The sequence below is a fragment of the Artibeus jamaicensis genome, unplaced genomic scaffold (assembly GCF_021234435.1).
Source record: "Artibeus jamaicensis isolate MK-2021 breed Jamaican fruit bat unplaced genomic scaffold, CSHL_Jam_final scaffold_916, whole genome shotgun sequence".
NCBI classification, from domain to species: domain Eukaryota; kingdom Metazoa; phylum Chordata; class Mammalia; order Chiroptera; family Phyllostomidae; genus Artibeus; species Artibeus jamaicensis.
Window position 1 is genome coordinate 3,155,612 of NW_026522059.1, and position 27,537 is coordinate 3,183,148.

Below are 27,537 nucleotides of genomic sequence, written 5' to 3' on the forward strand. Positions count from 1 at the left end.
ATTATTATATATTCACTCTATGTACATATGTAACAGTTATATCTAAATGTATATATGTATGCACATGTAAATATCACCACGTGCATGTAGCTACTTTAATTTTTATTATAAATAATATGTGTATACATTGAGAACTCTATCACATATATAGTAATATATAAATGTATCTAGGTGTGCATGTGCGAATATAGCCACACATGTAGCTACTTTTCATTTTTATTATGAATTATGTATATATACATTTATAACTCTCTTTTTTCTCTCTCTCTCATACATACGCACGTACAGAGCCACTGCTATTTTTATACGAACACTCTTAACGGAGCCCTTTGCGCACAGTGGTCTAGGAATGGTTATTCTAGTTCAGGCGGCAGTACGGAGAGTTTCAGGAAGCCCTGCTTCACAGTGTTACAACCCAACAGTAACCCACCTGGGGGGCGTGGCGCCCCCATTTTCCAGCAGGATGTCCATTCTCCCTGCAGCACCATGAACAGCGATGTGCATGTTTAGCAAACAAAACAGGGGGGGTTGCCCAGGTAACTTTCAGTTTCAGATGATAAGCAGTCATTTGCTCTGAGTATCCCCTGTGCCATAGTTAGGCTGTATTTATGTGGAGATTGTCCATTTTCATCTCAGATTCGAACTTAACTGGACTGTCTGCATTTTGTTGGGTCACCCCACCCAGGAAGCAAAACTGAGCTTGAAAAGTAAGGGGAGCTTTTTAAGATTCTCGGAACAGACACGAGCCTTGGGGGTGCCCCGCGTCGTGGGGAGCTCTGATTGCTGATGAGCTTGTTGAAACAAGGACTTCCTTTCCCTGAAGCCCATGATGCTGTGCATAAGAAATGTGTCATTGGCTTTGTTTCTGTCCCCTGTTGCTGTGTTCTGACCCTGGCCCATTCTGTGGAAGCTGCACATTACAAAGATGTTTTTCTGTGGGAGGGCATTTGGCGTCTGGGGGCTTGCTCAGGATACAGGTTTTCAGAGGAAAGTCATTAGCCAGGCTCAAAGCCTTGCAGGCCCGTGTCAGTGGCTCATTAGTTCGGTTTTGATCTCCAGAAGGTTCACTAGAGAGCACTTCACAGGCAGCCTTCCCACGTCCTGCCCGGTCCGTTAATTTGAGCCATCATCTCACCCACCCCGGCACGGGGCTTTCACCATCACTGCCCTGATGAGCTTTCAGACTATAAATCCAATGAAGTCATTTCCCAACAAGGAGAGGTCCCTCCTCCGGAACACACCAGCTCTCGTGAAGATGGGCCCGGCGCTTCTGAAGTCACAGACGGACAAAAACATTTGTCTGATTTCCAGTTTTCCTAAAATCACTTTGAATCAAGTGAATAAAGGCTGGTTCGGGAGGGTCTTGTTTCTCACGGAGGATGTGAGTTTTGAGGAATTATACTCATCTCCCCCTTTATTCCATTAAACCACAATGTCATGTTGCTTCTGACAAAAACTTTTCAGTTTGGAAGGCAGGGGCGTGGCCATCACCGCATTTCAGTGTCAGAACCAGAGGTCGGTCCGAGTTTTTCTAGGTTCCCCTGCGTGGGTTGAGATTAGGAGACTATATGTGGATTTGCCCGAGACCACACTGCTCCATGATACCGGGCATTTCTGCGTTTGTGAATCCACAGAGATCATATTTTCCTACTCAAAGTCTAATTAATCGCACTTTAGAGCTTCTATCCCAGTGCATTTTACAGAGAGTCAGGTTCTGATGAGCCCCGCCCCTCAGAGAAGTGGAGGAAGCACGAGGAGCACTAACAGCTGCTCTCCATCGTGCGGCCGCCCAGACCCTGCGAGCTCTCAAGCGTCTCCACGTACATTTGAGGAGGATGAAGTCCCTCATCTTGTCGGTAACAGTGAGGGGGGAGCCCCGGCCTGCTCACCCCCCGCAGGCCCCCACTTTCTCCCCGATCTCCCCTTCCTGGGTTCTGCATGGCAGACATTTCTGGCACCCTTTCTGATCCAGATGCTATCTAAGAACGGGCAGAAACTAGTGATATATTCCTTCTCACCCACAGCCTCCATTCAGTGTGCAAAACAGGAAATGAACAAGAGTAGAAACACACAGGAAACAAGTATAAACAGTGTAAGTGTGACGAGGCCCCTGCAGGGAGGGAGAGCAATGAGCCCCGAGGAGGGTCCCCTCCCCGCCCTGCCGCCATCCTCAGAGGCCCACCTGAAGTTGAGCCTGACGCCTGAACAGCGGGATGAGGGTCCCAGGCAGTGACGCACGTGCCGTGAAGCAGGGGAGATGCTCACATCCTTGAAGGACTGGCAAGGGCAGAGCAAAGCCCCAGCGCACATGAGCGGGAAGAAATGGGAGAGGAGAGGTGACAGGAGTTCCTTGGGCCATGCGGGCGGGTCACTGTTACATGAGTTCTTGCTGCAGCAGGGAACCACTGGAGCATTTCAACCGAGAAGTAACGTACGATGGGACGATGCAACTCCTTACCTCCACTTTCCTTTTGTTTATAGACTCAACGACTTTTCATTTCTAGAAGGAGCCTGAGTTTTGCTATGCTTAGTAGGTCCTATGAATTAGGAAACACCTGTCCCATACCCCCAGGTGATGGCCTGGGGAAGTGGGGGACGAAGCCCTTCCACCACCAGGGAAGTCGTAATGAGCAAGTGGGCGAGAGAGAACATTGCAGGACAGCCCATGACTTAAGCGCATTTCTAGCAAAGAAAGCCATAGTTCCACCCATTTTTCTTGGTTCGAGCAAGGAGTTTGGAAGCTCGGAGGATGGCGTCGGATTAGAACCATCAGGATGTGAAATTAATGGGTGTGTATGTGTGTGCACAGCACACCAAAAGGAAAGGTCGTTCGCATTCTTTTCTCAAGTATGTGTTTTGATCCTTACAACTTAATTTGACTCTTCTAACCTGAAGCCCAATTATGGTCTCCCCGATGACACAGTGACAGGCTGGTGTGCCCTGATAGAATCAAGAAGATGGGACCCAGAGGTGGCTCAGGGGACCTGACCTGTGTGGTGCGGGCTCAGGCTCCTTCCACAACAGGCCAGGCCACCTCTCGCTGCAGCAGCTGTCCCTGTCTCGGGGAAGACGAGGGGAAGAGGGAGGGCCCGGCTCAGGTCTGCACACGGAAGCCGGTCAGTTGTCTCGCTCTGCCCAGGGCACCGGGCTACAGGGCAGCATGTTCTCGTCATCTTTGAACTTGCAATGGAGAGAGTGTATCTGAGGATTCCAAACACTCTCCTTACGCCACTGCAGTTACACAAATGAGGCCTTTAAAATGCAAACCCAGTAGCTGTTGGCAGCGATCCTGGAGGCAAGGTGTTGGATAAGCTCTTTTGTCAAACCTGTGCGAATAAACTGTCACAGCGAAGGGGCAGGGCAGGAGGACAACCCTGGGAGGACGTGGCAGGACAAGAGCTGGGGGTGTCAGGTCAGGGGGGTGTCAGGCACGAGGAGGTGAAACCTTGCTGCTGGGTAGGGGAGTGGGGGGATGAGGGGTCAGGTTGACCAGCACCAGGCTGTCCCCTGCCTGGGACAGCTCCGTTCCCTGGACGGGGGGCTGGCGCGGCCCCTTCCCTGTCATTCCAGTCTCCACGTTGGGACTTACGGAACTAAGCAATCAACCTTTAAAACATTTTACCTGTGTTTGCTTAAAGTCCATGACAACGATGTGGGCTGGATGCTACTTTCATTTCTGACTCATATACCAGGAGGGTGAGAACACAGATACTAAGGTTTTTGCCTGAGGCCACGCTGCCACTGAAAGGTGGGTTCAGTCCCCAAACTCAGACCTCAGATTCCGGAGCCCAGCTTCTCCACACGGTTCTGGATGACTCCATGGAAAACGGCCAGTGTTGACGGCAGTCATTGGTGTTATGTATTAGTTTTTATCTTCAGAACTACATTCTGGTATTTTAAACACCCCCCATGTTCTTCTGATCATATTCACATCTTCAGTGAAACCCTTGAGTCCGTGTGGTGTGTTTGTGCTATTCTCTGCAAAGGCCACCATCTCGGCTCCCAGGTCACTTTTCTCAATTCTGTTACTGTCTAGTAACTTTCGGTTGGACTCAGGCATTGTGCGTTTTGTGTTCTGGAGAGTTTCGTGTTCTGGAGCATTTCGCTGCATCCTTTAAATGGTGTCGGACTCTGCCCAATGGAGTGGAGTAACTTCTGGACTCGTTTGGTCCTTTCGTGTTTAGTTTTTAAGCTGTATTTGGACAGGTCATGGTATACCTGTGCTCCAGAGTGATTTCAGCCACGCTTCTAACGTCCTGCTGGAGTCCTGCTGAAAGTCCCGTGTGTTCAGTGTGGTCTTTCTGCTCCAGCCTGGAGGGATTCCAGTAATTTCTAGGTGTGTGTGTGAAGAACAAGAGTCTTCCCTCCTCCAACTCCCTGAGTGTCAGGCGCATTGTATAAGGAGGCATTCGATGGCTGCCCTCTGAGAATTTGTCCTTGGAAGTTGTCCTCAGTCAGCGCTGGGGATGTCTCTCTGCGTATGGACACACTGGTGTCCAGCCCAAGACTGAAAGGGCCTTTGTGGAATCCACAGATTTTAGCTACTGTGGCCCCTTTAAACTTGCATCCCTGTCTCTGGAACTTGGCAAGAGGGCTGGGGTTCGTTTGGGTTTTTCTGTTTCTGTCGGGGTCCAGGGATCACTTCCCGGGGCAGAAGCCTGGGTTTTCTGGCCTGTGTTGCTTCCATCAATAGTCACAGCCCTGCGCTGGCTCTTGTCCATTATCTGGATGTGTGTGTTTCTCTTGTTGGGGTGCCCTGCTCTCTGGCTATGTCTCAAAAGACAGCAATTCCAGATCGCCTCACCCCCTCATGGGCAGAAACAGAAATTCTCTAACATTATTATGGATTTCTCTTGAGAGCACTTGCAGTATCTTCTGAGTGGGTGCTAAATCCCTTGGTGGGGGCAGCGGGTGTATGGTAGACATACCGAACCAGTAGGAGGCGTGGAACTAGGCAAGGGAGGCTTCCGGGAAGAGGCGGTGCTGGAGCTGTGCTGTGGAGAGCACGAGTTTTCAAACATCAACACTCACCTGGTTTAGTTAGCACACTAAGGAGAGCAAGACTGTGGGATTGAACTTGCTGGACTTAATGCAGCCTTAATAATAACCCTAATTCACTTTATTAGGCATCTATCACTCATAGACGGATAGCCAATGTCTCTTCTAATAGAATAGTCAAAATAAAATAAAGGAAACTGTAAAATGTGTTGTTTTTATTCTTTTAGTCACATGCTTTCTTAGTGGGGATATTGAATCCCTCATATGAGTTTTACAAAATGCTTTAATTTTCTTTTTTTTTAAATTTAAGATTGAATTTTCTTGATGCAACAACAGGAATCATTAGATGCTGTTTTCTCTTCCTACTGGTGAGTCAGTGAAAACGGATTCCAACTCCAACTCCACACGGAATGTTCTGGAACGCGACTCTCCCTGTAGGAGGAGAATGTGCCCAAGGGACCTGTGTTTCCATACCCCCCAAACTCCTTTCTTTGGGCGGGCACTCAGATTCGGCTGCCTTCCTCCCTGAGTTCACAGAACTGAGAGTGATGACCTGCGTTGGTGAACAGATGCAGGGGGCCTGGCTCTCACCCCCGCCCACACCAGCAGACACGCAGCAGCATTTTCCAGAAGCAGTGCTGGGAGGGAACAGGACGTATTCCCACAGGGCATCCTGCAGCACCCACCCCTTGGGTCTCTCCAGTTGCAGTTGTCTCTGCTGCCACCGCTGAGTGGCTGCCAGTCCTGGCAGCTCAGACCTCCTGCTCACAGCATCCTGCCTCACAGTCTCACTTTGGGCTCTTCATTCACAGAATTAAGACCAGTTAACTAGCAACCGTAGACCAAGCAAGCCTGTTCTCCGTCACCTGAAAGTGGCACTTCTTGAGGCTAACGGAGGGAAGGAAATGAAATGTGCAGCTCACCTGGAGCACACCTGGGGTTGTGCTGGGCAGCGCAGAACTCGGTGTCCCATTTGTCTTTAACTGAACTCTAGGGGGCGCCCCGGTGACACTGCTGGTCAGCGAGGGAAAGTGAGTGGCTTAAGGGCACAGGATTGGTGATCAGCAGACTTGGACCTCCTTGTTCCGGGGGCACACACACCCCTTCTGCCCAGAGGGTAGGCCCTCCCCGGAGTGCCCGTCCAAATCCCCTTCTCCTCACTCCAGCGCCTGCCAGGAGGAGGGTGTGTGCCTTCCCACTCACCTAGTCAGCAGCTGTGGACTGAGAGCCACCATGGCTGTGCCCAAGGCAACGTGCCTCCGGGAACGTGAGAAATAAATCCGCTCTGCCCTTCAAAACCCCATGAACTGGTAGGAAATGCGGAAAACAAAGGAATGATCTGCCACAGTGTGGGAGAGACGATTTAGTGAAAAGAAAAGACAGATAGGAAGGGGGCAGGAAGGAGAGAGAGTTAATGTAGCCTGACTCGCAGATGTGAGGGCGCAGAGAGACGTAGAAATTCCTCTCTGGGGTTTATGTTGAGGCTGTACCTTAAACGTAAACAAACAAACAAAAAACAGCCTTCCAGGCAGGCGAGGATGGGCAGAGCTCAGAGCAGGACTGGCCCACCAGGGAGGAGAGATGGGCGCTGCTGGCCTGGGAACCACGGGGGCTGGGCTGGCCAGGAAACCCGGATGGTTTTCCTGTGAGATAGAAGGCACACTTTTCATTTTCACTAATCGTGTTACTGGTTTGGATGTTTTGAGTTTTTTGGCTCTCTCCCCCATGGTCGAACATTGATTGTTCTCAACTAATGTCTCAGTTTGATCACTATCAACTTCAGCTAGTCTACCCAACCATGGAGCATGGTCCATCAAGAAATCTCCAGCATGAAACTTCACAAACCACTTTCGAGATGTTCGATCTGTCACAGCACCTTCTCCACACACTGCACGTATCTTTTTTTGCATTTCAGTTGTGTTTTATACCTTTCTTGAAATAATGAAGCATAATATGCCAAAATGTTGCCTATTTTCTTCCATCTTCAATATTAAAATGGCTACATAAGAATTCACCATATTTCATAAGTTTTTTTTAAAAATGCACACTGATATGACAACTGTCACAATACGATCTAACAAAACTGTTTTGAATGAAGTTCAAGACAACCGAGTGCTACTAGAACCATTGTATGGAAAAAACCAAACGAACTTTTGGGCCCGCCCATTATTTTGGTGGCATTCAGTGATTAGATTGAAGTTGATTGGGACAGTCGGTGGGAGGGAGGCTGGCCTGGGACCGATGGCCGGTTGTCCCTTCATTCAGGGCAATAGGCGTTCGATCACCTGGGAGGCTTCCCACCATCCTCCGTGAGGTCCACCCCCTCCCTGCACACACACTCCACGCACCAGCCAATAAATCTTCAGGATGAAGCGAGAGCAGAGTGACACATTTCCGTTTTTCCTCTGGACGCTCGGAGTGAGCTGATGCGCTCTCAGGGTCTGAGGGCACCGCGCCTCCTCCACCCCGTCACCCCATCTCTCTGCTCCGTTCCAGCCTCAGGAAACCTGTTTCTTAGTGAGTTTGGTTTTGACCAGATCCAGCTTTCCTATTATCTCTCTGGTTTTCTGACCCCTCAAGTCCTTTCGCATCATGCCTCTGTTCTCTCTGCTGTGCCCCGTGTCTTCCAGTTTAGGAGAGTTTGTGGATTTCATTAGCATGCTATTTACTGTCACTGCAAAGATCTCATGTACTCTACCTGCCTTCGTGTGGCTTATCACCGAGAATGAAGTAGAATTAAATGTACCAGTGGTATTTAACTCAGAAGGGTTAGGAACACAAAGGGAAGAAAATAATAGAAGAGGCTTGAATAGATTTGGAGGGAAAAAAGTCGGAGATGCTTATAAAGAGTTATTCCTTACAAAAATATGCTTGAAGAAAATTGATAAAACATATGCATTGAAGGTGTGAAATAATTATAGTTGTTTAGGAAAATGCGAGAAGTGTCCATAGGTAACGTAGAATTTACATGAACAAAAAGGAGCAATGTATGTATTAGAACAACAGAGTATTGGAGCCGAAACTACTCCGGGGATTTCAATATATCCTTCGCTTTTCATAGATGCAGAGAATGAGCACGGTATGGCTTGGCTGAGGGTCCGCCCCCGGTGATGACAGAGCAAACCCTCAAGGCCAGTTCTGCGACCTAATGAGTGGATTTGTTCCAAAGCCCCTGAGATGTACCCGTGAAAGCCCTTAGGGCTTATAAATGATGGGCACAAAACCCATTCTGATTTCTCCAATGTCCTTACTAAAACAGGGTTGCTACTGGTTCCCTCGTTGGACACATTAGAAAATCAGAGGCTCAGAGAGGCAGCGCCCCGTGAAAGACAAGCTTCAGGTCCGTGGCAAGGTCAGATCTGAAGTTCTTTTTTCCCCTTATTTCCAAAGTAGCGTTCTCGCCAAAACTCCACCCTGACCCTGGCAGAAAATGAACGTCCCGTTCCATCCGAAAGGAACAACCAACTAGCTCATCGTCCATCACAAGCGGAAGAAGCGTGAGGACTGCTGAGATCCAGAAGGAATCTTACACATGGAATAGCTGCAGCCTGGAGGCTGAACAGACTTCACCTTGAGCTCAGATAACCCCGAGTCAGAGGCTAGCCTTGATGGGTCTGTTCTTTGTTGGCTGTGTTCAGAAAGTCCTCCTAAGGCTGTGCCCATAGAGACTGTGAGTACAACCGTCACTCAGACCTGCCAGCTGGTGCTGAGGGCTCTCACCGGCCACATCCCTGTGTTTGTCTGAACCACCGGGCGTGTGCTGGGAAGCAGGAGGAGCCTGCCTCGTACTGCTTGGTTTCTCGCCCTTCTGTGAAGGTGTCGGTTCTGGGAGCTGGGCCCCTGGTGAAGAGCATCGGCACAGAGAACCGAACGTCTGGACAGCGATTCACAGAGCCGGCGGCGGGCAGGGTGGGGAAGGGCCCCAAAGCAGGGCAGAGGAAGGAAGGCCAGTGTCTTTATGAAAAATAAGCATTCAATGCAGTCTCAGCAATATTCCTGTTTAGAAAAAAGATGTGCACTATTCTTATAGTACCGTCGCAATGAGAGCATAGAGCATGTGTTTCCGTACCGAGTCCCTTCATCTGTGGAAGTGGGTAAGTTCTGAGCAATACGTTGCTGATCAGCCCTTGAGTGTAGAATAGAAGTGCGTGGATTCTCATGTAAGAATGTCGATACTTCAGGCAGAAATAGGTGAAGAAATCGGCATGTGGTTTGCAAAAGAGGAGGTTCTTGTGCAACGGCCTGTTCTTAGTAGGCCTGGCCCTTGGAACTGGTCCCTTAGTTTTTCTGATTCTGTTTTTTTCAACTTTAAAGGAAACAAATTGCATTTACCTCAATCCAAGAGGAGGTGGTTTTATTAGGATAACTTGAGAATGTAAAGTAGTTTATAAAGTCTGAGAGTTTGTCAAAGCACCCGACACAGACCTCAGCTGACTGCATTCAGGCACGAGTGAGGACCTCGGAGGTCGAGTGGGAAGCAGAGGGAGTCCCTTCCAGGTGGCTTTAATCAGGCGGCAGGGAAAGTCCTGGTCCCCCTGGTTTTCTAGAGTTTGACCAGGCTCTAAGCCAATGACCCTGGCTGGACAGCAAGGCTTGGCCCTGTCTCTGGAGGGTGGCAGGGACAGGCTTGTTCCAGCACTCGAAGTGACGAGAGAACAGGGGGAGAATGGAGTCAAGGTACAAGCCAAAGCAGAGCTCCAGTGGTGGCATTTACAGGGAGACCGGTCACGGGGTGCGTGGGTGAATTGGGCGAATCTGCGTGCGATGGGGAGGGATTGGCTGGAAACCCAAGGGACATGGGGGTCGCTATCGAATAGAATATTTTAAACCACAATGATTATAAAGAAGCAAGTTTGAAAACCTTTCTGGTCACAAACAGATGATCTCTCCCTTACTAGGAAAAACTATTTTTTCAGAAACTGTCATGCCTGTTATTTTTACATCCATATTTCAATAGCAGTATCAAACAGTATTTTCCAACAATCTGTATGTTTCCTGTCTCGTGGAGTATCTTGCAGCTGGTTACGACACATCACGAACCATTCTAGACTTTCTTAGGGTTTTCTATCCAGGTCACATGAGCCCCAGGGCAGGGCTCATGGGCCCAGAGGCCGCTCTCTACCCCCAGAGCGGCTTGGGAATCTCTCTCTCTCTGGAACCTGAAATGTTTCTTCCTGGAATCTGGGCTCTTTTACCCTGGAATGCACCCCTGACTTACGGAGACACCTGTCCCCCTGAGTGAACAAAGGATACGTAAAAACAAAAGCCTCCGTGGGTGGCCATACCGTGCAGCGCACACCCCCACGTGCCTGCCGCTGCTGGAACCACGACAGGAAACAAAACTTGGGGGAAACACTTGGCAACACGGCAACTACAGAGTCAGGTGATGCCTTTAGCCCGGTCGCTTCTCTCCTGGGACTTAATACAGAGGAAACATTCAGAGACGTAAGTTTGTAAGCAGGAATATTTATACTAACATTATTTATAAGTCTAAAATGCAGAAATAACCAAATGCCTAATAAACAGTGACTAGTTTATGAATTATAATGCTTCCATAAGATAATGTGAGCCATTATATAGTTGTAATTTTGCAGTATTCTTTGTATTTCAAAGTCTTACCATGAAAGTCAAAAAGCAGGGTATGAAGGTATACTTACTATAACATGTACATTTATGATCAGAAAATGAGTCAGGGTGGTTTAGCTAGTGGAATGTGGTAAGGTTTTGTCTTGTTTATACTCCTCCACAGTTTGCAAATTGGCTACAATTAGGATGTACCACCAATAAGAAACCAGGACTGGATTCCAGGTCAGTGTCTCTCCTTCAAACACCACTTCCAATCAGTCTAACTCCTACACTGCTTTTGAATCCGTGGATTTCTCCCTATATTCACTGCTCACACTCGCACCCAAGCTTGTCACCTCCCTTCTGCCTCATCTGAGTCTCCTGACTGGCCCCTGGCCAAATGCCCTTGAACCTTTACAGTTCATTCAACGCACTTTGGCCAGAATAAGAGCAGCAACAGAGAAATTTCATCATGCAAACTTTCTGTTCCAAAAACTCTAATAGCTTCCCCTGCAATGTGCAGTAACAAAAGGTTTGCCCCGCCGGTCAGCCCCACATGATCTCACTCCCACCTACTTCCCAATGTCACCTCTGACCACCCCCGGAATTGTCCCACCTCAGAGCCAAGGGCGTGTGACTGCCACTTCCTTCCTGGTGCTGGGACCTCGGCTTCAAGTCACAGCCTCAAAGAGGGCTTGTTGAACCGTGTGGATCACCCTGGAGCTGCCTTTTCCTACACTTCTCCCTCCGAACAGAGAGCACAGTTCTGCTGTAAAACATCGTGTGATGTTTGGGTAAATCCGTTTTCACTTGTTGATTCTCTGAAGTTCTTTCTTGCTTTGTCCTACAGAGCTAGCCCTCTCTTCCGAATCCCTCCAGATTACGAACGCATTGATACCAGGCCTGTCTCCTGCGTTGGCCTCTCCTCTGTACTTGTTTCTCAGATCACCCACCTTAGCTCTCCCCGTGCACAGAGAAATGACACGCAACCCCCACGTATGTCCTTCCCGCCACATCACAGACCCAGGATGGGGCCAAGAAAGCTGGGTCCTAGTTCCTAGGTTGGGGACCACTTTTATAGATTAGCCTGGGTTTATCTCTTTTACCATCTATTGATGGATGCCTCGCTTATAGACCGTGTGAGCCTGAATTGATACGACCCAAGAAGGCTCCTTCCAGTCATTGCTCTTTGGATTTTTTCTTCATTTTTTACGGCGGTTTATTTGTACATAACCCTGTCTTCTTCACAGAGGTGGAGTTGCAGGTAAACACTAACTAAATCCCATGCATTCCTCTATAGCAACACTGTAATTTAACGCGCATTAAGAAGAAATGGCGGTTTCCTGGGTATGTCTTGGGTGATGTCACTATAAGACATATCATTGAGGTGTATTGCTTAATTCGGTGGGAATACTTTGTGCTAAGATAGGTAGGGGGCACTCATTGTGTCTTTTGATAATCTGGCATTAAGCTTACAAATTCAGCTTCCATGTAACATCTCTGTTTGCAAAAGCTTAGAAAATGGTATTTCCTTCCTCTACTGGGAGAAATATTGATGGGAGTTAAATGAGCAACCTTGCAAAACATGTATTTAAGGGTTAGAAGAATGAGGACAATAAAAGCCCAAGTAAATTTTAGTCTACCTAATTTAAGGACCTCTAATTCAGCAGCATGACTATTGCACCTTAATGGCACGATCTAGCGTAGCACTGTCGTTCTCTTGCCAAAAATTGATTAGATGAGCTCTTTGTAAAAATTATGATGACTGGGAAAGTATGGGTGAGTTTAATTTCATCAGTTCAGAAAATATGATCTCCTTTCCTAATGGAGTGGAACGTAAAGAGAGGAAATAAAGGGCTGAGTCCATTGCGGTAATTAGGGAGCTGGCCAAGGAGCTAGAGTCACTGTTGCTTAAGGTGCATTTCCATGGCAGTCCAATCAAAGAAAGCCTCCCTGCTGGTGGGGCCGACAGCAAAGGTATAGTTTAGTAAGTGGTGAATAAGAAAGCCTGAGAACATCTGGACTGCAGGTTTGACATTTTTTATTGATTTTAGAGAGAGAGGAAGGGAGAGACAGACAGACAGACAGAAACATGGATTTGTTGTTCCACGTATTCATGCATTCATTGGTTGGTTCTTGCCAGTGCCCTAACCAGGGTCAAACTCACAACTTTGGCATATTAGGATGATGCTCCAACCAGCTGAGCTACCTGGCGAGGACCTTGACATTTTTCTATTAATTATTATCGACTACCAGGAGAGACTTAAAATCCATGTGCTGATCCGAACCAGAATTTCCCTTTTCCATTCCCAATGCATGAATAGGTAAAATAGTGTTTGGAATCTGAAAGTCACGAGCCTTAGTTTGCCCAATTTGTAAACTACTTTATTTTGATCCATTTGCTCTTCTAGAGTACCTAAAAGAACTGCTGGAACAGTGAAAAAGGAGATTTGGGGGATATGAAAATTTTATCTCCCCATAGCAAATATCTGGACAGGTAATTCTTGTGATCACACAAATAAATATTAAAATGCAGAATGCAAACCGCAGAGGCACAGTAAGATTTTGGAGATGAATTCCATTATCTTAATTAGGTCGGATAAAATTTAAGAAGCTTTATGAAGTAGGTAAAATTTGTCTTCAGAGTAGAAAAATTGATTGCACTCTCAGAAGTGCCAGCCTCTCAGAGCTTTTTAAAATTGGGAGGATTTAAGAAGCGTTAGTGTGAATCCCGGAGTAGAAAGGAAACGTCGTTACAAAGCCCAAGTTCTGACATCAGTCTCACTCCTCACTGCTCAGACACAGAATCACTGTTCCTTTAACCAACACTGACATTCCTGTTAAAGATCATTTCAAATCACCTGTTATTCCATTATTTTGAAGCAGCATCACAGAATGTTGTGCATTTTCTTCTAGAGCACAAGCAAAGAAAGTGTTAAGGTATATCACCTGCACGGGGTCTTGTATATGCAAGAGTTACTCAAGAAATGATTCGTATGGCTTTATGGCATATACACGCTCATACAGCAGTGTGTTTGTGGTCCAGGGCTTCTTTACCTCCAACTCCTTACTGGGTTAATTACGAACCAAGCTAGAAAGAAGGCGATGCCTATAGAGAAAGGAGAGAAAACAGAACCGGCCACAGGAGAGGAATGGTGATTATGTTGTGATTTGTCAGTAACATATGCTGCTGGTTGATACTGCTTATCATAGCGTCATCCATATACATCCCACGTAAGGCAGCAAGACTTGTATGTTCTCCCAAAGTTCTTCAAGGCAGGTGTGGGTGACGCTATAATCTCAGTCACGGAGATGACACGTCTCACTCTCAGGCTATGAGACGTCTTCCACAAGGCTACACAGCTAACACATGAACCTCTTTCTCTTTCTTTTTTTAAAACTTCTAGCTATTTTTATTCATTAGTTTCTGTTAGCTAAGCATGAAATAAAAACTTATAAAGCTTTTGGAAGAAAACTTAGGATGATATTTTTACAATGTGGGAGCAGGCAAATATTTTTCAGATGGGATGTGGAATGCAATAAACATAAAATATCTGAAGATAAATCGCACTACATCAAAATTAAAATCTCCAGCCCCATCAGAAGACATCATTAGGAAAATGGACTCAGTCACAGACTGAGAAATTATTCACAATGCATGCATTTGACAAAGGACTTGCTCCCAGAAAGCCTAAATACTCTTGCAATTCTATAACAAAAATAAAATAACCCATTAAAAATGGGAAATATTTGAAGTGATACTTTATACCTAAGTGAAAGCGATGGCTTGCGTGAGAGGGTGCTCACCTCCTCGAGTCTTCCAAGAAGTGCAAACCAAGGCCACAGCGAGATTAAAAAAACACCCACGAGGATGAGGGAACTTTAAAAAACTAAAAAAGAAGCACGATACAAATGTTGGTGAACATGTGGAATAACGAGAACTCTCCTTCATGGCTGGAGGGAATGCCAAATGCTTTCTTTAACTTCGGATAATAGTTTCCCATTATCTTTTAAAGTTGTATACACTTACATGCAATCCAATGATTTCACTCCTAAGTATTTCAAACAGGATATGCCTACACCAAGACTCATACATGGTGTTCATAGCATCTTCACTCATAGTAGCCAACACACGAACCAGGATTTAAGGTACGGCACTTTATTCTTTGAGAATAAACTATTGAGTATCTCATGGTACTAACCTCAAAAGGCTCACTTTCTCTCTCTCTCTCTTTCCCCCTCCTTATCTATAATGGAAAGTTTCAACAATATACGAAATGGGAAAGATCGTTGAATCCCATATACCATCATGTAGCTTCAATGAATGTGGTTCTTTTGCCAATCTTGTTTCACACACCTGTCTTCTATTTGAAAAATTATAATTGGTTCTCTTTACAAATTCACAGGATAGTCTGTGCCCTAGCAAACTTGCAAGATGACCCAGTTTTTTGCTACCATTATGATTTAATGGCTAACACTTATTGGGATGTGGTTCTGTTCATTGCCGTCCATGTTCAGATCACCTGAGTTGGAGGCACTGAAAGTCCTTGGAGTTGGCTCAGATGTCCTTTCAGTTCAGCTAACACGGTCTTTGATAAATAGACTCACATTTTATGTGGTGATTGCTGGGGGCAGGGGAGTGTAGGAGGACTAAATGGTAATAGAAGACACACTAAAGATTAAATCAAAAAAAGAAAAGAAAAGGAGAGAGAGAGGCTTAATTTCCAAAGCAGAGTTTCACCAAGAAGTTACGACCGTCACCCGCATTGCCTGTCGGGAACCTTCCGGGGAGAGTGTGCTCCTGCCCTGTCTTAAGTGTTTGAGAAACTCGGCCTTCCCAGACCAGGCGGTGTCTGGGTCAGAGCTGAGAGGTCGCTGGCATGGGGACGACCACTGTCATCCCCTCAAGCCTCCAGTGGGCAGGAGCCTGGGTCGATCCGAGCGCTTGGTCCAGTGCCCCTTTGGTGCCCTTCTCCCCTTGGAGCTCCCGGCCGCCTTTTCCAAGTGCTCCAGGTAACACAGACGATAACAGTGATGAGGAGAAACATAGGAATTACGTGATGACAATAAAACAAACAGCAAATCACAGGGGTGGGCGGGGGCGGGACTCACATGCATCATTTTACTCTCCTGGAGCCTCCCAGGCTCTCCTTGTCACTGTTCCCAACCTGCAAGTGTGACGGCTGAGTCTCAGAGCCATCTTGGTGGCTCAGGATTGCACCTTCAGTAATTCGGGGAGTTGGGGTGGGAACTACTCTAATGGTCTTTATCAATACTTAAAAAAAACAAACACCTGAATTTAGATTCACAGAAAAGCCATAAAGACAGTGGAGTTCCTCCAACATCCCAGACTTTTGCATGGCTGTGTATTTCTCGTACACGTAATTCCTCCTGCAGACGCAGTTCACGGTTTTAGTGTCATTTCCATCCGACGCAAAGGGACGTCCTTTAGCATTTTCCATAATATCGTCCCATTGATAAATTCTCTCAGGCATTGTTTAGTTAAACCTGTCTTTGTTTTTTGTTTGTTTTTTTTTTAATTTGTGAATAAAATTTCTACCGGACATAGAATCAATCCTGTGTGCATAGTTTTGTGGCATTTTGAAGTCACTGTAAGGATGCTGGCCCATTGTTCTGGTCATATATTGTTTCTTATAAAACATCCATTATCTTTGCTTTTGTTATGGCTCACATCATAGTTCTCCTTTCTTTTCTGACTGCTTTTAAATTTTTATTTTTTCAGTGGTTTCCGGTGGCGGTGCTATTTGGACAAGCCCAGGTGTGGATTCACTGCTTTCACGATGCCAAGAGGGTTCTATTCGCCTGGAGACTGGTCTGCAGTCAAAGGTACTGACCTCTAGATCCTGTCCAGGGTTCAAATCGGGAGTTAACTTACATGGGCCCGAGATACGTTGAGCAGAACACGAGCAGATTCAGAAGAATTTGGCACTTTGCTCCTGGCCACTTGGCCCCTTCTTCCGTGCCCCCTGATTAGAAATGCGGTTCCTTTCATTTTATGTTCAGCATCAAGCCCCTGTCTCCATCTCGGCAACCGCGCTGCCCCCCAGTCCGAGTCCTCGGGGCTCTGTCCTCATCCCAGCTGTTGTACACAGTGTCTGCACACGAGTCCTTTGCAGGCACCTTAAACTATGCATGTCCAGAGTGGATGACCTATTCCACCTCCCTGTGAATAATTTTGGGGTCGACGCTGGCATCTGTTTCGGCACGGGCACGGCGGGCCCGCTGACCCTCCTTGCCTTGCCCGCACCCACCCTCGGCCCTGCGCTCCACCCCCTCATCCGGTCAGTGGGCCTCCTTCTCTTCTCTGTCAACACTGCCCGAGGCCCGACCGCCACCGCGTTCTCTCTGGGTGGTCACAGTGGGTTTTGAGCGGGTTTCCCTGCTGCAGATTCTACGTGACTTACCGTGGCCTCCGGGATCAGACCCAGCCCTATTTACACCCTCGTTTCCCGTGTCCTTCCCCTGTCACAAGGACCTGTTGGGCTTTCCCGGGTTCGTGGGGCCAGTGTAATTCCCAGCAGACTCAGCTGTAAAGGCCAGAGGTGGGGGAGCTGCGGGGTTCACGTTTAGGTCTTCAATCCGTTGGAGTTTATTTCCGAGTGTGAAAAGAAATAGGAGATGGGGTATTTTTTTTCAGCACTATTTCTTTAAAGTACTTTTTTATTTCTGCTTTCTCCACCTTCTTCCCTGATTTTCTTCGTGGGATGAAGAAGGACATCTTCCTGGGACGATCCGAATGATGGACCGCCGGAGCTGATGCGTGGCTAGGTCTCTCAGCTGCTGGCCGGGCACACCTTTCCTACCAGTTCTCTCTGTCTCTCTCTTCCTCCCTCCCTAGACCTGTTTGTCTTCTTGTGAAAACCAAGCTCCATGAGGCAGTTTCTCTTCTCAGATCCTAGGATAGCGACTGGCCCATCGGTTCAACAACTATTTGGTAAATTCAAACAAAACAAAACCGGTCCTGGCTGGTGTGGCTCAGTGGATTGAGAGGCGGCCTGAGAACCAAAGGGCCGCCGGTTCCATTGCCCTGGCTGGGTTGTGAGCCAAGTCCCTAGCAGAGGGCATCGAGAGGCAATCACACACTGATGTTTCTCTCCGTCTTTCTCCCTCCCTTCCCCCCTCTCTAAAAATAAATAAAATCTTAAGCAAAACCTGTTTGACTTGTTTGGGAAATTTCTTAGCAGTGTGTGAAACCCCACATCACTGTGAGTCCCTGCTGCTTCTCCAGTTCCATACCTCTGACCACAGGGGCGTCAGTAACAGCACGCCGAGGAGGTAGGACGCTGATCGGCCCTGTGCACGCGATAGGAATCTGCATGGAAAGCGGCCCATACTCAGCAAAAAGCACCCACGGGCCCTGTGTCCCAGCGTCCCAGGCTTCTGGGAGGACCCTGGAACCCTCTTCCTGGTTCAAAGCCAGCACAGTCTACCAGCCTCCGCCAGTGAAATTTCCGAGGAGAGTCCATATTCTTGCACAGAAGCTGGTTTTAAGGAGACAGAAGTGTTGCCAGCATGCCGTGGGGGGTCTGTGCTCCAACTCATGTTGGACACCAAAGGAAACGCTTCAAGTTCACTGGTATAAGTCCAGATGGCAGGTGCAGCCAACCTCGCAAACTCCGCGCGGTCTTTATCACAACTGCCTATTGTATTTAATATGCAATGATGCCTTTTCAACATTGTGCGGGACAAAACGGAAACTGCAGGGGCAGTGTTGAGCGAATTCCTGCCAAAGCCACCGGGGACCCTGCCTCCCTCGGCTGCGCCGCTGACCTTTAGTGTCAGAGATTCACCACAGGCGGTGGGCGTGGCTGCAGGGCAGTGTGGCTCTTCTGTGCTGCGCTGAGGGTCTGGGCCACGGACTCTGGACCCCGCCAGGACAGATGAAGTTCAGCCGGTCTCTCAGGAGTGAGGAGGGGTTGATGCTGAAGTCACCCGGTGCCTCCTTTCACGGGCCCTGGGTATGGCCTCCCCAACCATTGGCTATCCCATCACCCTGCATGGGGTTTACCTACGTAGGAACCGAGGACAAATCACCCAGAACATCCAGAGTCTATGGGACTCCAACTCCAAAGCCTGAAGGCTTCGGGAAGGCATTTAATTAAAAACAGATTTGAATTAAAGAAATGAACCTCCTGCCTTTTGGCCTCTTGGCAAAGAAGATCATTCTCCAGCTAATTAGCAGGAAAAAAAAAAAGAAGGGAAGACTGCACTTGAACCTACTTCCTCTTGGACTTGGTCAGCCTGAGTCTACCTGTTTTAATAAAGTGTATCCCAGGTTGGCACAAGGGATTCAGTAAAACCTGAGACGCAGCGCCAAGCTGGGAGCCCCAGAAAGGGCTTGTGCGCCTTCCTCACGGAAGCCCCCCACACTGAGCTGGGCTGCCCCTCGCCCTGTGAAATGTAAGCTCCGTGTTCCCCTTAAAAACATGAAAGTCTTGATTTGTTAAACCTAACAATGTTCTCTTGGTTGATTTTGTCATTTAATTATTTTTTTAACGATGTACCTGAGTTGGTTCAGCCTGGAACTATGGCATGTTATAAAGGCAAAGGATCTTAAATTTTATCTGGTCTAATTCCCTTGCTTTTCCTATAAGCACACAGAATTTTCGAGAGGAAATATCTTGCCCAAGCAGGAGATAAACCTTACAGTGACTGAGCCTGGAGCAGAACTCAGGTCTCTAGCCCCCAGAATCAGCCGTTGAGTCCCTGTGGTAATTATTCAATAACTATCAACTGTTGAAGGTCAGTCATTCATTCGCAGTTGTTAATCACTTATTCTTAATGAAGATAAAGACGGTGTTGTGAATGGGGTGGTCTTATTTTCAAAACCACACCCTGCTCAACAACTGTTTGGACGGACTGCGTGGAAGTCAACCTTGACTCTTCCCCTTCCTTCATCCCTCAAGTTCATGCTGTTGATGAAATCCCCGTATGTCCCCTGGAGGCCCAGCTGCCACCTTCGACAGATGGTCAATGTAGTTGTGCCTTAAAGCCGATGCACAGAAAAAATACGGGAGACACAAAATCAGGAGAAGGCAGGAAAGCCAAGGGATTCTCATCAGACTGACAGAGTACCCAAAGTTGGGAGAATCTAAATTAAATTTCTCACAATCCCAGACATTCTTCTGGGAAAAGTCACCCGCACACACTCACAGAGAGAACTGAAAGTCTCCACTAGTCTCCAGTTGCTGCCGGGGAGGTACCCGGAGTATTGTGTGGAAAGTGTTAAGATTCGTTCATTTGTGAGGGACAGGGTCAGCCATCAGCGGGGACACAGAGGAACATGACAGAGGGGTTTTCTTGCTTTTTGTTTTTATTGTAAGATAGAGGTTTATTTTGTTGTTTTTCCCAAGGCATTCATCACAATCATAACCAAATAATCATCAGCACAAAGAGAAAAGACATTGTAGGTATCAACTATTCATTCTCTCTTAGGGCTGACTGACGGCTTCTCCCTGGACTAGATACAAAACAACTGTTTACCTGTTAACCCCTGAAGGGCGTCCTCGGTTCAGAACGAAGCTGCCAAGAACAATTTATGTACAAAAATAATTATTTGATAATTGCACCATTTACTTGCGTATCCGCCTAGTGTGTGTTGGGTACTTGCTATGTCAAGTGCTTCCCTGTGTTGAACGTAGATACAAGGAGCGATAACCCCCACACAAACAGCCTAAAGTCTAAGATAAGTAAGAAATAAGAAATTACAACACAATCTCAATAAGGCATCAGCCCTGTGAAGAACGATAAAAACAGGGAGTGACAAGCCATCTCCCACGGGGAAACCAAAGGCTTCCTGTGGGAGGTGCCGTCTGAACGCTCGCCCGAAGGAAGTGAGAGAGGCTGGCCTGGGGGGACCCCTGTGGAGAGAAAGATCCGGGAGGTAGCAGCCTGATGGCCAGATGACGTGGGCAATCACAGTAATGTCACACAGGACGTCACCTGGGGGGGGGGGCTCTGGGAGATGCTTTTCTTTTCTTCCTTTCTTTTTTAAAGATTGTATGTATTTATTTTTAGAGAGAGGGGAAGGGAGGGAGAAAGAAAGGAAGAGAAACATCGATCGGTCACTTATTGTATGCGCCCAACCTGGGACCAGACCCACCTGACCGGGAATCAAACCAGCAACCTCCCACTCTGCGGGATGACGCCCAACCCACTGAGCCACACCAGCCGGGGGCCAGGAGCCCCTCGTCTAAGCTTCTTTTCTCTAGTAACCCCTGCAATAATCGCAGCCCAATACAATGGATATTTTTATTCTTTTTCTCATTTTGCAGATGTTTAAACTGACACATGCAGAGCATTGATAACTTTTTCAAGGTCAGGCAGGTAGAAAATATTTGTTTGATACATTAGAGACAAATGAGGCAACGCCGAGACCACACGTTTGCGTAAGCAAGTTTGTTACCCGACTGCAGAAAACATAGACTATTGATTGGAAGAGGGCGGACTCAGAGGCAGAGAATAATCCTGGCAAGAAACGCCATGGGTCCGAACGTAGGACAAGCTGCAGGAACTGAGAGGAGGTGATGGTGCGAAGCGATGCTTCGGAGGCAGAACTTAGGAGACTCGGTGGCTTGTTGAACGTGGGTGATAAGTCTTATGATAAGGAAAAAACTCAAAGATTTGGAAGATTGAAATAACGCCATCCCCTTCTTTATTCTTCCCAATTTATGGGTCCTTTGAACCTGAAACACTGGGCTTTTCGGTAAATGTCGTCGAATTTTAGTTTTAGAAGGAATGATGCAGATAGGAGCATCTCACACCTTTATTTAAAGATGAAGAGAGACCCAGACAGGTGAAGTGACAGCCTGAAGTCACTTAACAGGTGAGGATGGAGTCAGTGCTGGAACTGGGACTCCTCCCACGGCCCCCACATTCTCAGGGAATCTCAGTGGTCATGGGTTCGAGGACGTGCCCGATTTCTCCTGACATCTTTCCCTTCCTTGGCGCCATCCCTGGAGGCTCACTGGGATGTCCCTAATCTACACATATTGGTGGTTCTCAACGATGTGGCAGACACTGTGTTAGGTCGTAGGACTGTCCTCTGTGGGGCACTCACCATCAGTAATTTTTACACTGAGCACCTACTGTATACCTGGCATCTCTCAAAACACTGTTCTCACAGGGTGTGAGTTTTCATGCTTGGATTCAAGTTCAAGTCAGCGTTACATCATAGTGCACGTTCTCTCTCCCAGGCAGAGAGTACTCGTCTGAGAACTGTCTTCAGCTTCTTTTTTTCTCCATGGTAGTTTCTTGCTCCAGTTTCTTCCGCTTCTCCCACGCCTCATGAATTATAGCAGCAAGTTATCCTCTGCCAGTCCCCCTTCTAGAAAAGAGGGTGTGTGAAAATCCACACACCGGTTCACATAACGAGTTCTTGGAAGCGAGGTTCCAGAAACACTCAGGGAGCAACTGTCATCCTGCGGTAGAGGAATGGCTTGTCTATGAGCGTCACCAAGGGAATGATGGGGAGGGCGTCTGGTCTGCTGTTGCTGCTGTTTATTTACAGAGAGGAGCGCCTTCTCGGGCGCGAAAGCCGAGGGTTACGGACGTGGCCCATCTCCTCGGAACTGAGACACGCCCTCGCCAGGCAATCTCCTGCTTCCTAATTTATCATCATTTTTTGATGAGGTCATTTTCTTACCATCCACGCAGGCTAACCCTGTGTGTCAGCTCTCCCAGGAAGAAGACGGTGGGAAGATTAAGTGCTACCATTTTCAGGAAAGTCTATGCAAAAACATTTAACAGCTCCCATAAACGCGATGTACAACTAACTGGGACTGGGCCTGCGACGACGATGCTAATGTCTGTTTTTATAAGGTCCTGCATCACCCTAACTACATCCCCGGTAAACTTGTCAGATGTCAACCGTGCGGGGGCTGGAATCTCGTTCGAAGGTTTATTAACTGCTGTGCCCGGTGGCATTTCCTCTGAATGACTGTCTAACGTGGAGCCGGAGGCCGCTTCTCCTTCCAATATAAATACAAGAACAACCCTAATAAAACAGATGAATTACACCGCAGTGCAAATGAGACCGTTGTAATGGACTCCGGCGGTGAAGGCAGTGAAATAGTAACCAGTGCGATTGCGTGTGCCACGCCGAGGACAGTGACTGTGAATCAGGATGGGCTGCCAATTATTATTTTATTTCACGTCACCTTATCGTATTGCTTTTCCCACACACATCTTTCCCTCCCCTAGGAGCAGTTGGCTTGCCCATGGGCCAGAGCTTGGCCTCCCACTGTCCTGGGTCAGCCTTCCCAGGGCCACATTCAGGGTCACAGCACAAAGGCAGAGTCTCGGAAACCTGCCTGGCACATGTGTTCTGCACACAGTTTGTAGCCAAAACTGATGTGTATGGAAAGGTCTGACTGGGCCCAAGCATGGTGAACCCGAACACCGTTTTGCCCCTGGCATCAGACTGAATTATTGGTGTGTAGATGGTGTGCTCCCCAGGTTTTAGGGGGTACTGTGTAAACATCCCTTCCTAGCTGTTTGCTTGTTTGTTTGTTTGTTTGTTTGGAAGAAGCAGGTCTAGCAACAGGAATTGGAGCGAACCCGGTAAGCAAAGGAGTCAAGGCACATCTTCAAGGATGGCTTTGGGGACCAACCTTGCAGACGTGGTATGTGGGGCTGAGGGGTTGAGAGGGGACACCTAAGAGAGGCACCCTAGAAAGGCTGTTATGTGGAGAAACTAAGCTTTAAAAGCTGAGCGTGTGTCTGAAGTATTCAGCCCAGCAGAGAGGGGATCATCGAGTGTGAAGTAAAGACACAGGCCATCAGAAGGGAGGGCAGGTGTTGGAGAACACCCCTGTTAGAACGTCGGCAGGGAACGGAAGTCAGGGGGTTTCCTAAGGAGGAGAACTGGGCTCCCCGGGGGGAGAAGTCCTCCCGGTGGACCGCAGACCCAAAGGCCACTGGCGGGCTGCGCTCAGGGAGGGAGGACTCGGGGAACAGCGGGGCCCGTGGGATTGCTCTGGGCGAGTTCTGAGCCCTGTCTGCAGTCACCTTGTGTGCAGCCGCCAGGCTGAAGGATTTCACCTTCAAGATGAAAGACACCTGGTAAGTGGGGAGAGGGAACTGTGGGGACCGAGGACGAAGTTGCTGACAAAGACCAAAGTTTAAATAAAACATGTTCGGTGGAGATGAATCAATACTTTATTTGTTAAGGAGAAGTAAAAGTACAAAAGGCTTGTACAACAGAGCATAGAAAAAGTGAGAAATCAATTCTGCTTAATTCAGGATGCTTGAAGATCACCTATGCCATTACGTATGAATAATTCAGGAACAGAAATTGGTTGCGGACACATATTGTTGGCTTTGGATTTATACTGTCCCTCGTTTGACCTAAATCCTGTAAAGAATGATATTCAACAAATTGAAATAACATTTTCCAAGTAAGACTATGCCTCAGGGGTGTTCCTGACGTGATCCCGAAATAGAGTTTGGATGATGAGGCATCAGATGAAATTTATTTAAATGGTGCCATGTTAGAGCACATTAACTGTGATGAGTGAAGCTCCTCTTATCTGTCCATTGTCACCGGTTAGAAAGGAATTGGAGGTGAAGGGTCCCTGCGGGTGACTGCTCTTTGTCCCACGAGTGTCAGTCATGTTTAAACCACGCCCATGGCTATTTCCTGGAGCTCACAGGCCAGCCCAGTGGACACTGTCCAAAGCAGTGACTTCCTGGGAAGGAAGAACAGAGTCCGCCAGAAACATGGCAGTGTTGGGCCCAGTGAGGCGAATTTAAAAGGCTCGCGAGGTTTTAGAGCTCAAGGGACGTTCGCAAGTCCTTCAGCAAATCAGCGCAGAGTTAGACCCAGAGGCCGGTCTGCCTGTCTCTTTCTTATGAAAGTGCGCTCCAGTTTGGCACTAATCTCCTGTGCTGCTGCTGGTGTGACTTCTACTGCTAGCGATTCTGTGCGGCTGTGTCGCCGTGGTTTTCTACACTGTGTCACGGGGAGCTGTGTCAATCCCTTCCTCACAGACAAGGACCGAGTGAGGTCAAGGAGGCTGAGCGGGCCTAGTCCCAGGGGGTGCGGCAGAGCCCCAGTGCACGCGCCCCCCAGGCGGCTCACCAGCAGGGACGCGCACGCAAACCAGCCGCGCGCCGTGCTGCACAGAGAGGGTGGCCGCCCAGTCGGTCTGGCGGAAGACCCCAAAATGTGCACGTGTCACAGCCTCCCAGGCGACAGCTGCTCCGGCACAGACCACGGTGTGAGCCATGGTGCCCCGGGTCAGTCTGTCCAGGTGGGACTGAACAATCATGGGGATAGAATACAGCAAAGTCTTAAAATCATACAATCGTGAAGGTAAGCAAACACAACAAAAAATGCAAGGTAGGTGAGTCGGGGTTCTCAGGAGAAAAGACTAACCGCATGTGTGTGTTTATGTGTGAATTAGTCTCTCTCTCTCCCGATCCCTCTACCCCTCCCCCTCCCTATGTGCAGGGAGATTCAGTACAGGGACTGGCTCCCGTCCTTGGAAGCCCCAGGACTCTGCGCGAGTCTGAGGCTGGAGACTCGGGGCTGAGACCAGCGGGGGCAGGAGAGGCAGCGCTCCACTTTGAATCCAAAAGCAGGGAAACTCGCATTGCTGTTTGAAGGCAGTCAAACAGGGGTAATTCCATTTTTCTCAGGGAAGGGTTCGCCCTTCGTTTTCTTTACATGTTCAGCTAACTACATGAGGCCACCCAGATCAGGGGGCAGTTGCTTCTCTGAGCCTGCTGACTGCATTGTTGCCCTAGCCCAAAGCATCACCCCAGAAACACCTGGAACAACACTGGCCCAAATATCCGGCACCTGCTGGCCCAGCCAAGTTGGCAGACGGCTCAGCCTTGGTGGGAGTGTTACTCTGATGTTAACGAGCAGACTAGTGAGGTCTCGTGCAGTGGGCGAGAAAGCAGCTCACTGGGCCCAGTCCCTTAGTCAAAGGCTGCCCAAGGTCACCTGGTGTGGCCTACACTGGAGTAAACATGGTGGGCACTTTGCTGACCTTGTGTCCTGCTGGGCTTTGCAGAGAGCAGTGGAAATCCCAGAATCCCAGGATGGTAGTGATGTCCCTTTCTTCGACCTTCTTTGGGAAGAATGTTCCAGAGAACATCCTGGTGGCTTTGGCAAATTTCCCCCCACCACCCTCATTTCCCCAGCCTGACATGCCCGACTCTGAACACGGGGTTTCAGCCCACCCTCCCAAAGGAGACCACATAGGAGTGGCAGGAGCTGGTTTTCGAGGCCTTTCCTGAGTTTCTTCAGCTTGCCGGAGTTTGGAAAATTGATTATTGATTCATCGGGTGAAGAGCTTTTATCCTTGTGAAGCCGGGCATAGTGTAGATATTGGTTTTCTTCGTAAGAGGTAAATTGCTAGGTGACTTTCACAGATGACAAGCTGGAGACAGTGCATGACAGTGATAAGACGTGACCCTGTTGAGTGTAATACAATAGAACCACCGCCTTCTTAGGTGGCGGAGTTTGATCCTAGAACAGCAAGTGGTAAGATGGTGACAAAGAGACCTTGGTCCTCATCTTGGGACTGCCATGTCCTACGTGTGTGGCCTTGAAGGTGGGCTGTAGCCTCTTGACTTCCTGTGCCTCTCACAGCAGGGGGATAATAAGAGCAACGTGTAAAGGTTACTTCAAGTCTAGAAGACTAATCCCCACACCACCCAGGGGGCGTTCAGCAGGTGCAGCCCCCCCATTTCCTGCCCGGTGTCAGGCGCTGTGCCCACGGATGTGAGCAGGAAGGTGGGTGGGAGACTTCACAGCTGGTCTCTCCAGGAGCCTGGTGACTGCCCACCATGGCAGATATGTTGAAGGAGGTTTTACAGATCTGGGTCTAGAGGTTTGTGATGTCTCCTTTGGGACCAGGCCTCCCTTCGCTGCACATCACCAAAGTGGGTGTTCGGGCCTCAAGGAGACCAAAGACCGGCCATGTGGGGCTCTGTCTGGCTCCGAAGGGCGCCCCATGCACCCCCATGTGTTCATGTCTGGGGCTTCGAGAACCAGCTCCGTGATGGCGGCTGGGTTCCTTTGCTGTGAGCCAGGGTAGGGGGCTACCGGAGGTCATCAGAGGATCCAACTCAGTGCTGATGAACCTCGTTCTTTTTCCCCCCGAACTGGAGAGCCTGTTCAGACAATGAGGTTGTAACAGCATAGATAGGCGGGACCTTGGGTTCTGTATACGTAGCAGAGAGAATGCTTGCCCCACCCAGAACCAGTATGGTCCAACCTGACAGGAGGGGCTGCTAGCCAGGAGGAGTCACGGCGGGGCCGCCCACGTGCCCGGGGACGTGGTCACAAAAAGGAGGGCAGCCCTCCCCTTCCGGAAGCCTCTGAACTCTAGGAAGTCACTTCACATCATTTCACTCAGGAACTCTTCAAAGAGACCAGGGAGTCGGCAGGATGGTATTTCCTCAGGCAAAGTGGAGCTGGAAGGAGACACCTGGCCCACGCTGTTAATAGGCAGGCGGCCCTGCTCTCCCCGAGATTTCACGCAGCTGAAATGCACTCACTGTTAACAATGTGTGTCCCTTCCCTACAGCACGGGCTGGGGCAAGGGCCTCGCCTTGCTAGTGCGGAGGCTCCCAGAGGCCACCTGGGTTTGGGCAAGGTCTCGGGTCCAGGCAGTGCCCTTAGACCAGGTGCAGCTGGAGGGGGCCTGGGAGGGACACATTCCGAGGAGGAGACAAGACCTGTGGTCCGGAACGTCTGCCATAGGCTTGGCTATGCCCCTGGTGGAGGGGAGGATGTTGTGAGGACGGAGCAGGAGCTGTGGGAGGGAGGGAATGGCAGGGGCTGGGGGCCACACTAAGGATTTTTGTCCCCCTCCTGAGAGCAGTTTGCAGGAATCGCAGTGCCTGAACTCAGGGTGCGGGTTTGCGACATGATTAAATCGTCTTGGCTGTGTTGTGGGGAACAGATGGAAACAGGGCAAGGGGAGGGGGGAGGGCTGG

At 48.7% G+C, this 27,537-nt stretch overlaps 1 long non-coding RNA gene across 2 annotated transcripts in view; it reads left to right on the plus strand.

Annotated features, from left to right (window-relative positions):
- The window catches only part of LOC119064630 (uncharacterized), a 33,543-nt gene extending 15,824 nt beyond the window's left edge, over nt 1–17,719 (plus strand). The window contains exons 1-3 of one of the 2 annotated variants that reach the window (XR_005085445.2): nt 11,108–11,357; nt 16,307–16,410; nt 17,295–17,719. This is a non-coding gene — a long non-coding RNA (uncharacterized LOC119064630). Of the gene's footprint in view, nt 1–11,107; nt 11,358–16,306; nt 16,411–17,294 lie in introns of those variants that run through there. The other variant, XR_005085444.2, reaches the window with a different exon arrangement.
- The last annotated feature ends 9,818 nt before the right edge of the window (nt 17,720–27,537 follow it).